The 13,563-nt window shown below is 45.2% G+C and overlaps 1 pseudogene; it reads left to right on the top strand.

The window, feature by feature from the left end:
• The first annotated feature begins 255 nt into the window (after positions 1–255).
• Positions 256–13,384, top strand: LOC136480734 (xylanase inhibitor protein 1-like; annotated as a pseudogene).
• Positions 13,385–13,563: the final 179 nt, after the last annotated feature.

Below are 13,563 nucleotides of genomic sequence, written 5' to 3'. Positions count from 1 at the left end.
TGCCGACCCATCCAAGGAATTCAACGCACGTGCATGCATGCCTTGCTTGCATCTTGTCATGTTCACTGCTCCACTGAAACAGATTTTTCTTACAGCAGTCAACAATGGATGCCGCAATTTGTTCTCTGCATCAGCAATTCTCTTTCCGATTCGGTCTCTCCGTGTATTATATATACACCTTACTCCAACCGGTTTTCCACACCACCACACACTTTCCAGTTCAGGACGGCCGGAGCGAGAAGGAAACTCAGCTGCATGCAATGGCGTCCGATCGAAGTAGTCGTAGCCGCGGCGGCGCATCTTCCCGTCGCGATCATCAGCCTCCTGGCCACCCTAGCCACCGCGCAGGGAAAGACCGGGCAGCACTACGTCAGATTCTCACACTAGGAATGAGGACATTTTTACTGTAGGGGCGGCTAGGGTTGGGGGCGCCCCTACAGTGGGCGTCCTCGGGCCCCAGCAGCCCAGCCGCCCCTACAGATGGCACTGTAGGGGCGGCTGGTAACCTGAGCCGCCCCTACAGTTGGAGCTGATCTGTAGAGGCGGCTCAATCACCAGCCGTCCCTGCAGTGCCCATTTGTAGGGGCGGCTGCCACCAGGCGCCCCTGCTGTTCGACTGTAGGGGCGGTTGAATCACCGGCCACCCCTACTGATGGCGCACGAATAAATAGCAGCCACCCCATTCTTCCACCTCGGATACACTCTTCTACACAAAAAAGGTTGGGAGGCCTTAAGCTCCTCCTAAAAATTGCTCTACTAAGGGGGAGGTTTTGATCTCAAATCCTTTGATGGAGAGGCTCTAAAAGGTAAGGAAATGCTTCTCCAACTATTTATTTGAAGTTTAATTCGTTGGTTAGTGAGTAATTTAATTTTTGATTTTCTTTCTCTTTCATGGAGCTTGAGCTAGTTATGAGTAAAATTAGACCCTAATTTTCACTATACTAGGGTAAATTAGTTAGGGAAGTAAGATTGCACCCTTTGTTAGTACATCTTTGTTGATTTTAGTGTAGTATTAGTGAAGTTTGGTGCATGTGTCATGAAACACTATATCTAGATCTAGATCTAGGATTTTATTTTTTTTTCAAATTTTTCTTTATGTGACTAGGGTTTGCATGTAGGTGAATGTGTAAGATTTTAATTGTTGCTAATGTGTAAAATATCCTCTACCATGGCTACTAATTATCATTTAATATTTATTTTGATTCATTTCTATAATGTGTGTTTTTAATTAGTTATGGATAAATAGGCCATTAATTAATTATCCTCTACCATGAAATTGGAATGGAGTTTGCATGAAAGGTAGTGGATGAAATATTAAATGTTGCTAATTGTTTTCTTTGAAATTGTTTATTTGAACCAATTAATTTATATTTTAAAATATTTATGCATTAATAGTCAATTAATTAACTATCCTCTACTACCATGGTGCATGTCTCAGGTATAAACAATTATTCTCGAGTAATATTCTTTCTTTGGTTGTTTTGTTTTTATAAGATGGACTACAGGAACTCTTGGATGTATGGTTCGTTAAGACACGACGCTCTTTTCCGTGATGAGGTGGACAAATTCATCAAAGCCGCAGAGAAGCATGCAGCGACGTTGAAAGAGAATAGTGACATGATTATTTGTCCCTATAAAGATTGCAAGAACCTTATTGTATTTTGAGATGTGAGTACCATCAAAGAACATCTGATTAGGAGAGGATTTGTTCCGGACTACACAGTGTGGATTCATCATGGTGAAACAGTGGTTGTTGATGACAGTGATGATGATCTAGCTGATGAAGCTGAAACCCAAGCATACTTGTCCCGATTCACAGACGATCTTGAGCAACAAATGGATCATGACTATGGTAATGAACAAGGTGGTGGCTTTGGCAATGAACAAGGTGGTGATGATGCTGGTGGTGCCAGCAATGATGGCGAAGCACGTGAGGGGGATGCAGATGACGGTGACAACTTGGACGAAATGCTTGGGGCCTTTGGACCAGAAATATTAGAAAAGAGCAAGAGAGGTCTAGAAAATCTTGAGAGGGTGACAAAAGCATCGAAGATGACTGTGTATGATGCTGAGAAGGGCTGTCCGACATACTTCACACTGCTACGTTTTGTGCTTGAGCTACTCATCCTGAAGGCTAAGTACGGCTGGTCGGACTACAGTTTCGATGATGTGTTGTGCCTCATGTCACGGTTGCTCCCACAGCCGAACACAGTTCCCGTCAACACATACCAAGCGAAGAAGGTTATAAGTCCACTCATATTGGGGGTTGAAAAAATCCATGCATGCCCCAACCACTGTATCCTTTTTCGGCGTGGCACATCGTTCGAGACTTTAGATACATGTCCTAGGTGTGGGGCTAGTCGGTACAAGAACAATGACCTTCAAAGTGGGGTGGAAGCCTCCACAGGAAAGAGGAAGAAGGGTGGGAAGAAGGTGGTGCAAGAATCTCAGCCCCCATAGGAAACTCCATTAGGCAACGATGCAAATAAGAGAAGAATTCCTGCCCTGGTTATGTGGTACTTGCCAGTGACCGACCGCTTGAGGCGTATGTTCCTAAACCCTAAGGAAGCCGCACTAATGACATGGTGGGATGATGAGCGCAAGGTGGATGATGATACAATCGCACACCCGGCCGATTGTAGCCAGTGGCAAGCGTTCAATGCCAAGTACAAAGCAGAATTTAGTGATGACCCACGGAATGTACGGTTCGGCTTGAGCACCGATGGAATGAATCCCTTCAATGAGAGGATGACCGACCACAACACATGGCCAGTCATCTTGACCATGTACAACCTCCCAATGTATTTGTGTCAGAAGAGGAAGTACCTTCTCCTCACCATCCTTATCTCCGACCCCAAACAACCAGGCATTGATATAGATGTGTTCTTGGAGCCTCTGATGCAAGAAATGGAGAGGCTATGGAGGTATGGGGAGCCGATGTACGATGCGTTCCGGCGGGAGGACTTCATATGCAAAGCAATAATATTTGTTACTACCAATGATTACCCCGCGCTGTTTGCCCTGTCTAGATAGTTCAAAGGCAAGATTGGATGCTTAGTCTATTTGGATGGTACTAAATGGGTGTTCCTAGATGGATCCTAGAAGATAGTTTACATAAGGAACCGACGCTTCTTAAAGATAGGTCACAAGTACCATGGCAAATTGTACCTAAGATACTATGGCAACATCCTGGAGGATGAACCCCCTCCAGAGAGACGTCGTAATGGAGAACATGTGTTCAGAATGGTCTAAAACATACACGTCGTCTATGGAAAGAAGAATCCGAATGAAACGATCAGAGATAGAAGCACACCTCCCATCGAAGGCATACCATTCAAGAAGCAATTGATCTTCTTTCAGTACCTGCCTTATTGGCCAGTCTTGGAGGTCCCCCATGCCATTGATGCGATGCATGTGCAGAAGAATGTCTTTGAGAGTCTCATGGCTACCTTGATGGACATGGGCAAGTCAAAGGATGGTCTCAGATCATGGAAAGACATGGTGCAGCTGAACGTGATGCGGGAGCTTTGGTTGGTATAGTAGGATAATGGCAAGTACAGTCTTCCCGTGGCTAGCTTCAACCTAACCCTAGAGGAGAGGAGAGCTATATGCAATTTCCTTAGGGGCGTCAGAGTGCCGACTGGGTTTTTGGCGAACTCGAAGAAGCTAGTGTCGATGAAGGACCTATCATTAACATACTGCAAGGCTCACAATTGTCATGTGACGCTGACAGTGTTCCTACCAATTGCAATCAGGGCTATAAAGCCAGAGTTCCTAAAGATGGCCATCACCCGCATGTGCTACTTCTTTTCGAAGATCTTCGCAGGCAAGAGCTGAGTGACCTACATGAATTCATGGTGGAGACCCAGAACCAGCTAGAGATGTGTTTACCTCCCGCTTTTTTTGATATAATGGTACATCTCATGATTCACCTGGTTCATCAGATCGAGGTGCTGGGCCCTAGCTTCTTGCATGAAATGTGGTCCTACGAGTGGTTCATGTCGGTTCTAAGCCGATACGTGCATAACCGAACACACCTAGAGGGCTCTATGATAGAGGGTTACAATTCTGAAGAAGTCGTCGAGTGACGCCAAGAGTGGCTAAAAGTGCAGAGAGGGATTGGTAATCCCGATTCTTGTCACAAGGGAAGGCTAGCTGGGACGGGCACAAGTGGTAGGAAAGTGTTCCTCGACCATGATTACAGAGAGGTGAGTCGGGCGCATTATAGTGTCTTGCAGAGTATGGCAGTGATGCAACCATACATTGATGAACACATGGCTATCATTATGGCCGAGAGGAATGACTGTTCAGATGATTGGGTCATGAAACAGCATAACCAATGCCTGACATCATGGTTGATGGACCAGAACATATAGCCTGGAGAAACCATAGATTCTATTACCATCAGTCGGTTGACGGCCGGGCCATCGAAATAGGTGACGTCTTGGAATGCTTATGACATCAATGGGTACACATACTATACCGACACAAAGGACAGGAAATCTGTGAATCAGAACAGCGGCGTCCGAATAGAGGCTCTCGACGGAGTGGGGCGAAAGGTCCTGTACTTTGGCATAATTGAAGATATATGGGAACTTGACTATGGAAGGGATATAAAGGTGGCCATGTTTTGATGCCGCTGGATCAAGCAACATCAATTCAATGAGATCGGACAGAGAGTCGTCGACCTCCAGAATGTAGGCTACCAGGATGACCCTTGGGTGCTCGCTGAACGTGTCGCACAAGTCTTCTATATGTAAATATATCTATAAAAAAATAATTATAAAATTTTGTACTGTATTATTTATTATTTACATGTGAATAATTCATTTTGATTTAGAATTTTGAAAAAAAAAATTCAACTGTAGGGGTGGCTTATAACCTCAGCCGCCCCTATAGTGGCTCTGAGGTATATTACAGTGACCGTCGCTGTGGGCACTAAGTGTTGGGCGAAATCAGGCTGTGGACGCCGTCAGACTGCCCAATTTCACCGTCGGCGCCGCCTGCAACGCCGCACCTGCACCACCATCGCCTGCCCCTCCCTGACCCCTCCACCACCTCCTCCACTGTCTCCCTGACCCCAACCACCGCCCCCGCCCCATCCACCACTGTTCCCCAGGCCGCGACGGCGGCTAGGGTTTGGGAGTGCTCGCCCGTGGCTGGCTGCCCTGTCTCGGACCTCGACCTCCGTCCTTGCCGGGCCGGCTAGGGTTTGGGAGCGCTCCTCGGTGCGGCCCGTCCATCTGCTCCCACGACGTGCGGCTAGGGTTCATTGTGCGGCTGCCCCTGCCCCATCTTCACCATCCTCTCTGACCTCGACGCCCCATGGCGCGTGGCTAGGGTTCGCCGTGTAGCTGCCGGTGCCTCGTCCTTGCCGTCCTCTCTGACCTCGACCTCCTCGAGGACTCCCTCTCTGAACCCCCTTGGTATGCCCCAAACCATCGCCCCTTGGTCCAAATTTGGTGCAGTTACAAAATGATGTTCTTTTTTCCAACTAATTAATACAGGTACAAGGTAAGATTACTATGACTCTTACCAATGTTTCAGCATAAGCGCTATTTCTTGTCGCTTTCTGTGTTAGCCATTAGATTATACATGAGGGCCGAAATTAACCTTTTGTTCTGCAGATCTCTATTGTAAGCTGCTACCTAGCGAGCACCAAATTAAAAGTAGCTAAAGGACATCGACATATAGATGTTTCTATTTATTATTCATGACAATAGCATTTCACATTTTACTTATCAAATTATGTTTCTGGTTTTAGTCAATGCCTGGAGTAGAACAGACTAATAAAGGGCAAGATGTTAGCATTTTCTCCTTAGAAGAATGTTTTAGGGATTAGTGTTCATGGATACCTATAAGAAATTCTAACTGTTGTTTCGGTTGCTGTGACACCCAAAATTCAAAAGGTTTGGACGGTACCACTTGGGTTCTAGAATGCTCATTGTGCAAGGCGTGCTCTGCACTGCCTCTACTCATGTATCTTGTTCCCTTGCATAGGGTGATAACAAAGTTACATTTCACCTTGCTATCCCTCTCTATTTGAACACTTCTTAAATCAGTTCTGCATCATATGATATATCTATGTATATATTTGGGTATCACTTTTACCTAATCTCCACACCATGAACCAAACTTTTGTCTGTATATACTTGGCTACAACTTTTATCCAATTTCCAGTCTATGAACTAAACAATAATTTCCTAAGGCTCTGTATATTTTGTTTATGCATAGTTTTTGGGCATGTTATTGTATCATATAATATGGTATTATGATACAAGCTTTAGTAATACATTATGAAGCTTCTGTTATTATGATGTGGCATGTCACCTTCATATTGCTGTTTGAAAGATGGATTTAACTTGAGATACTCAAATACATTATGATGCTTCTGTTATTATGATGTGGCATGTCGTCACTTCTATTTTCTAAAATAGTGGGATGCTTCTGTTATTATGGCATGTCATCACTTCTAAATGGCATGTCAACACTCTACTATATAGTGCAGGGGTCTTGCAAACACATGGCAGCAGTCTGTTCAGCATATGATGAAATTCTCCTATACATGACATGGATTATGAGCTGATGATCAACACTTGTGAGGAACTTGGCATCATCCCCTCAGCTCTTCGTGATGAAATTCTCCTCTCCTCTGTTATGATGCCATAGAAGCTCCAAGTGTATGATCAAAGTACCTAAACATAGGACTGTTGTGTGTCTAAAAAAGTAGTTTAAATTAGTTATGATGTATCTTCTATTATAGATAAGTGGAATTTAAAGGGCTGTGGGTGTCATGTTCTACATTTTCATCTCTAGCAAAAATGATGAACTGTACCATCTTGTAGTAGGCATATATTTGTCTATGTCCATCCTTGTAGTCCATCTTGTTTGAGTCATATAGCATATGCAGTGGTTGGCCTAACTGTGAATTTTTTGCTTATCTTTTCTTCTGTCCATCTTGTTTGAGTCATACAGCGTATGCAGTGGGCTAGTCCTGCTTTCTCTTTGTTTGACTACTACTGGAGTGACCCGTCGAGGATGGGGAGGTATACTCACCGGCCCATGACCATGACCATGACCACCACACGCTAGAGACTTCTCCACCTCGTACCGAGCAAGGGCATAATGACATGCCACATCCTTCTCCACCTCGTACCGAGCATGGGCATGATGACAAGCCACATCCTTCTCCAGCTCGTACCGAGCAAAGGCATGATGAGATGCAACATCCTTCTCAACAAGCGCAGCCGATACATGAACAACAAGTGTCTCATGAACAACAATTGCCTCGTGAATAGCCGATACGTGAAGAACAAGTGGCCCCTGGAGCAGGTGATGCACAAGTTGACAAGGATGTGCCCGAATGGGAAGCTCGAAACAAAATCCCAATCAAGATAAGGCCATCGTATGTGGGCATTAATGACGTCTCGTCGGTGCACAAGTGGATGGTCCATGACCAGTTCAAGCCTAAGAACCAAGTAAAAGAATTCAGAGCACCAGCTTCTGAGGAGGGAACCACTAGCAAACTGCACAAAAGGTTTAACAAGTATCTAGCTGTTGATAACCTCAAATGGTCAAATGATTGCCCGGATAAATATGAAAAAGGCAAGAACTTCCTACCAAACCGAGTTATACAGTGCTTGCCACGTGGAATGAGAAAGTTCCACGATTGGTACTTGCATGCTCAGATAACAAAACTAGAAATCTTACAAGCATGGATCCCTACCGGCACATTTGGAGCCCCAGGTGGGCAAATTGCCGTTGAGTTTAAGGATATCCAGGCATGCTTCCACCTCGGACGAATGGAAACGAATCTAATTCGCATGTGGTGCCTGCAAGTCCTTGCCCTCTCGATATGATATGAATGTAATCTTTTGATTTTATTGTAACTAACCCGCGCCGTGATTTGTAGAATGCAAGCAGACTTTGTGAGAAAGAGGCCAGCTCTGAAACACGGGTATATAGACCCTTCACCTATAGCATCAATAAATTTTAATTACCCTAAAGAGTGGAAACTAGATTGCAAAGAACTAGGAGCTGTAAAGACACTTAAGGAGAAAGAGGACATCAGGAACAAGAAAATATTGGAAGAGTTCCTCAAGGTTGCGGCATACATTGCCCTATATTTTAAAAATCTCCAACAACATGATACTATATGGATAGCATACCACTTCAAGTATGTTCGACTATATACTTAGCTTTGTTCAATATACTTTGTTCGATGCAAAAGAGCTTATGTGTTCCTTCTATGACTAAATTTATGCAGCGATCACTGGATTTGTATAGGCGTCTGGCTCTCACATAGCATGGTATGGGTCTTTGATTCAGCGGATTTCCCAGTCGAGACATACAAAGACTTCATAGCGATTGTCAAGACGTATACATATCGACAATCCTCATTTTAGTTACTATTTTTATATACATACTTGTAAGGTTCAATGTGGGATACTAATAAGTTGCATTTGCTAAAACCATTGGAACAGGGCATTCAGACACTATGTCCAGGAACATAAGGGGAGGCATCATCCAAATAGGAAGGAAAAGTTGTATGTCAAAACTCTATGTGCGGTAAGTGTCATTTACTTTGATACTCCATATATTACGTGTCTGTCAATAGCATTACTTAACATCTCCATACGCAAAACACACAGTGCCCCAAGCAGAAGCCTGAGAGTCTACATTGTAGAGACTACACATGTATTATGATGAGTACCATCGGTGGCTACAACAGAAACCCCAATCTGGTAAGTTTGAACCTCTTCGCTCGTAGTATGAAAAGTTCGCATATGTTGTGATATAGTAAACCTAAACTTGTTCTCTTATAGTTGGAGAAAGATAAAGACACGAGAAGGAACCCATACAAGGATGACGAGCTTTTAGAGATGGTCGGCGACCTTTGCAACTTCATAATGGACCAGATTGTGTACCATAAAGGCACTTACCATCATCTTCTTTCCGACTTAGGTAGTAATTCTCTATACCAACACCTTCGTGAGACTGATAGGCTAGCCCTAGGCTGTTGATGACAATGTAGACTTGTGGTATGGTTTGGATCAGACTTTAGAACGGTTTGGACTTTGTTTTGCATGTTGACTTGTGGATTTCTTAATGGACTATGTTATAATGATGGACTTCATAATGGACTATGTTGTAATGATGAACTTTTGTGAATTACGACTTGTGATGATGTTCTAAATAATGGTCTTGTGTTTGTGGATGTATATATGTATATTTGTGGCGGTCAGATTCGAATTTGAATTATATATATATGTGGTCAGATTTGAATTTGAATTATTTATTTTTTTCCTGGAAAATCCACTATAGGGGCGGTTCTTGATTGAACCGCCCTTACAAATACACATAGCAGGGGCGGCTAGTGATACAGCCGCCCTTACAGAAGTCCACTACATGGGCGGTTGATATTACCAGCCACCCCTACAAATGGCACTATAGGGGCGGCTGAAAACACTAGCCGCCCCTACAGAGGGCACTGCAAGGGCAGTCAGGAAACTGCCCCTACAGAGGCACCCTCTGTAGGAACACCCTGGGAAGGGCGGCTGGCACAGACACCCCTACAGAGACTCTAGAGCCGCCCCTACAGTTAACTTCTGTAGTAGTGCAGGTGACGGTGTTCTAGGGCCGGCACAAGGACGAGGGCTCCCTACGACTCCGGCATGTATAACATGGTGATCATGTCCTTCCTCGACGTCTACGGCAACAACGGCGACATCTACCACGTGGACCTATCGGGCCACTCGACCGCCGGCATGGGCGCGGCCATCAAGCGGTGCCAGTTCCTGGGCGTGCCGGTCTCCATCTCCATCGGCGGCTTCGGCAACGCGTACTCCCTCCCCACCAACCAATCAGCGCTGGCCCTCTTCGACCACCTCTGGAACACCTACTTCGGCGGCAGTCTGAACGACACCCGCCGGCCGTTCGGCGACGCGTGGCTGGACGACGTCAACATGTTCCTGGAGCATGGCACCCCCGCGGAGCACTACAGCACGCTGGCTCGCCAAGCACAACATCCACTATGTAGAAAAAGTTTTTTAGGGGCGGCTGGTAACCCTCTATAGGGGCGGTTTTGCCAGCCGCCCCTATGAAAGGGTGGCTAAAAATCACTGATTTGTAGGGGCGGTTCCCAGGCCGCTCCTACAAATCAATTTGTAGGGGCGGCTGGTGTTATCAGCCGTCCCTACAAATTGATTTATAGGAGCGGTTGGTGTTATCAGCCGCCTCTACAAATCTAATTTGTAGGGGCGGCTGAATATTGAGCCGCCCCTACAAATCAATTTCCAGAAACCACGAAAAAAGGGGAAAATAGCAAAAATTTTTTAACCGAGGAGGTCTCCACCGGCAGCCACACACACCCTCACTCTATGGTTGCAGCATTTTTTTATGATTTTTGCACACTTTGCGTCGGTCGGGATTCGAACCGGCGACCTCTCTCTCGCGCGCCATATCCTGTACCACTACACCTCACATTCACTTGTGTCCACAATCTATTTTGATTCCCCATGTATTATACAAAACTGAGCATAAATTGATTGTTTGAGGCCCTAAACTAATTCAAATGAAAAAGTTGTCAACTACAAAGTTTTATAACTTTTCGAGATCTACAACTTTCATTTTGGTAGTTTCTCCATCCGAGGTCACTTATAAAATTTGAATTTCAAATAATAGAAATTCGAACGTAGTTCTCCATGACAAGATGGCTTCAAATGAGAAAGTTATCAAGTACAAAGTTTCATAACTTTTCAAGATCTATAACTTTCATTTTTACTGTTTGTCCATCCGAGGTCGTTTAAAAAATTCAAATTTCAAATTTTTGGAAATTCAAACGTAGTTTTTCTTGACAAAATGATTTCAAATCAAAAAGTTGTCAACTAGAAAGTTTCATAACTTATCGAGATCTATAACTTTTATTTTGGTTGTTTCTCCATCCGAGGTCGTTTATAAAATTTAAATTTCAAATTTTAGAAATTCAAACGTAATTTTCCTGACAAAATGGTTTCAAATTAAAAAGTTGTCAACTATATAGTTTCATAACTTTCCGAGATCTACAACTTCTATTTTGATCATTTATTCATCCGACATAGTGGTAGTAATATTGTTCACAAATGTTACATATCCCTCTTATTGTTTATGAAATTATAAGAGAGATGTAAATTTTGTGAACAATGTTATTACCACTTTATCGGATGAAGAAATGACCAAAATAAAACTTGTAGATCTTGATAAGTTCTGCAACTTCTATGTTCATGATTTTTTCATCTGAAATCAATTAGTGTTCCAAAATAACGTTTGGCCTTCTCTATGTGCTCCTCTAGATATTGTTCCTCTTTTGCCCCTCTCTTTTTTTTTATTTTTTTGGGTTGTCGTTGTTTTTTTGGGGAATTTTGACTTTTTCTTTTTATTTTTTTTGATATTTTTCCTTCACTTAGGAGCACAAAATAAGTAACCACAGAAAATATGAGCTCAAACAGGTGAAAGACGTGGCCTGTGGAAATTTCAGAAGATGTGCTCAAAATCAACAAAAAGCTTGTGACCACGAAAAGATGATCTTGTGACCAGTTTTTGACCAATTTAAAATTCTCCGACCCCGTTAAAGCCAGGGATGGACGGATCCGAAATTTTTTTCTGATCAATTTTGATATATGGAATGTCAATCGGAGTTCGTATGCGAAAACTAGACCAGTTTTAAGAATTGACTCCGAATTAGAAGACAAAACGGGAACAATAATTTCAAACAATATTTTTAAGTAGTAAATGATCTCAACTGAAAAGGTTGTCAACTACAAAGTTTCATAACTTTTCGAGATCTACAACTTTTATTTTTATTGTTTCTTCATCCGAGGTAGTTTACAAAATTTGAATTTTAGTGCTTACTTTTTAATATTCGACGTCCATTTGTAGAGGCACTTCATTGTTGAGCCGCCCCTACAAATCAATTTGTAGGGGCGGATGGATATTGAGCCGATCCAGCCGCCCCTACAAATCGGGCCATTTGTAGGGGCGGCTGATAACACCGGCCGCCCCTACAAATTTATTTGTAAGGGCGGCTCATTTGGCAACCATTTGTAGGGGCGGCTCTATCACCAGCCGCCCCTAAAAAAAATCGTCCCGTTGCTAAAAAAAACATTTTTTACGTAGTGATCCACGACGGCGATGGCAAGCTGCTGCACCTCACGGGGACGCCGCGGTGCGGGTTCCCCGACGCCCGCGTCAAGGAGACGCTCAACACGTCCTTGTGCCGAGTGTCCGTGTTTGCCGAGAGTTTTCTTGTATTTTGCCGAGTGCTTTATATTAGGCACTCGGCAAAGTTGGTTTTTGTCGAGTGCTATATGTTTGTCGAGTGTTTCGTTAAATACACTCGGTAACTTGATGTTTGCCCAGTGTCCGGTAGAATGCACTCGGTAATTATACTGTTTCCGGTAGTGAATGGCTTCCGATCGAAGTAGTCGTAGCCGCGGCGGCGCTTCTTCCCGTTGCGATCATCAGCCTCCTGGCCGCCCCAGCCACCGCTCAGGGAAAGACCGGGCAGGTGACGGTGTTCTGGGGCCGGCACAAGGACGAGGGCTCCCTGCGACTCCGGCATGTACAGCATGGTGATCATGTCCTTCCTCGACGTCTACGGCAACAGCGGCGGCGTCTACCACGTGGACCTGTCGGGCCACTCGACCGCCGACATGGGCGCGGCCATCAAGCGGTGCCAGTTCCTGGGCGTGCCGGTCTCCATCTCCATCGGCGGCTTCGGCAACGCGTACTCCCTCCCCACCAACCAATCAGCGCTGGCCCTCTTCGACCACCTCTGGAACACCTACTTCGGCGGCAGTCTGAACGACACCCGCCGGCCGTTCGGCGACGCGTGGCTGGACGGCGTCGACATGTTCCTGGAGCACGGCACCCCCGCGGAGCACTACAGCACGCTGGCTCGCCAAGCACAACATCCGCGACGGCGATGGCAAGCTGCTGCACCTCACGGCGACGCCGCGGTGCGGGTTCCACGACGCCCGCGTCAAGGAGGCGCTCAACACGGGCATCTTCGAACGCATCCATGTCCGGTTCTACGACGACGACACGGACTGCGGCGCCGGGTTCAGCGCCGCGGAGTGGCGCAAGTGGACGGCGGCGTACCCGTTCACCAAGTTCTTCGTCGGCTTGCCGGCGTCGCCGCTGGCGGCCAGGAGCGGGTTCACGGACCCTGGGGCGCTCCGGAAGATGGTGCTCCCCGTGGCGCAGAAGGCGGCCAACTACGGCGGCGTCATGCTCTGGGATAGGTACTTCGACGAGCGAAGCAACTACAGCGGCAGCATCAAGAGCTGGGTTTGAGACGTGCTGCGTTACTGGAATTTGTTTTCTGTTCTACTTCTGCATGTTTTTACTTTTTACTTGGAATAAATAATATAATAAAAATGCCATAACTTATAAAAAAATGAGGTCTACCGTCTACGTCGACATTTTCATGATCCATCATTATTTTTTCTGTTGACCGACGCAGTACAGTTTCATGATTCATGACATGAGCTGAGTGTTGACCAAAAGACGGCTAACTAGAAATAG

This window comes from Miscanthus floridulus, chromosome 9 (assembly GCF_019320115.1).
Source record: "Miscanthus floridulus cultivar M001 chromosome 9, ASM1932011v1, whole genome shotgun sequence".
NCBI lineage: Eukaryota > Viridiplantae > Streptophyta > Magnoliopsida > Poales > Poaceae > Miscanthus > Miscanthus floridulus.
The sequence above is the reverse complement of the archived record's forward strand: the minus strand, read 5'-3'. Positions and strand labels throughout refer to the sequence as shown.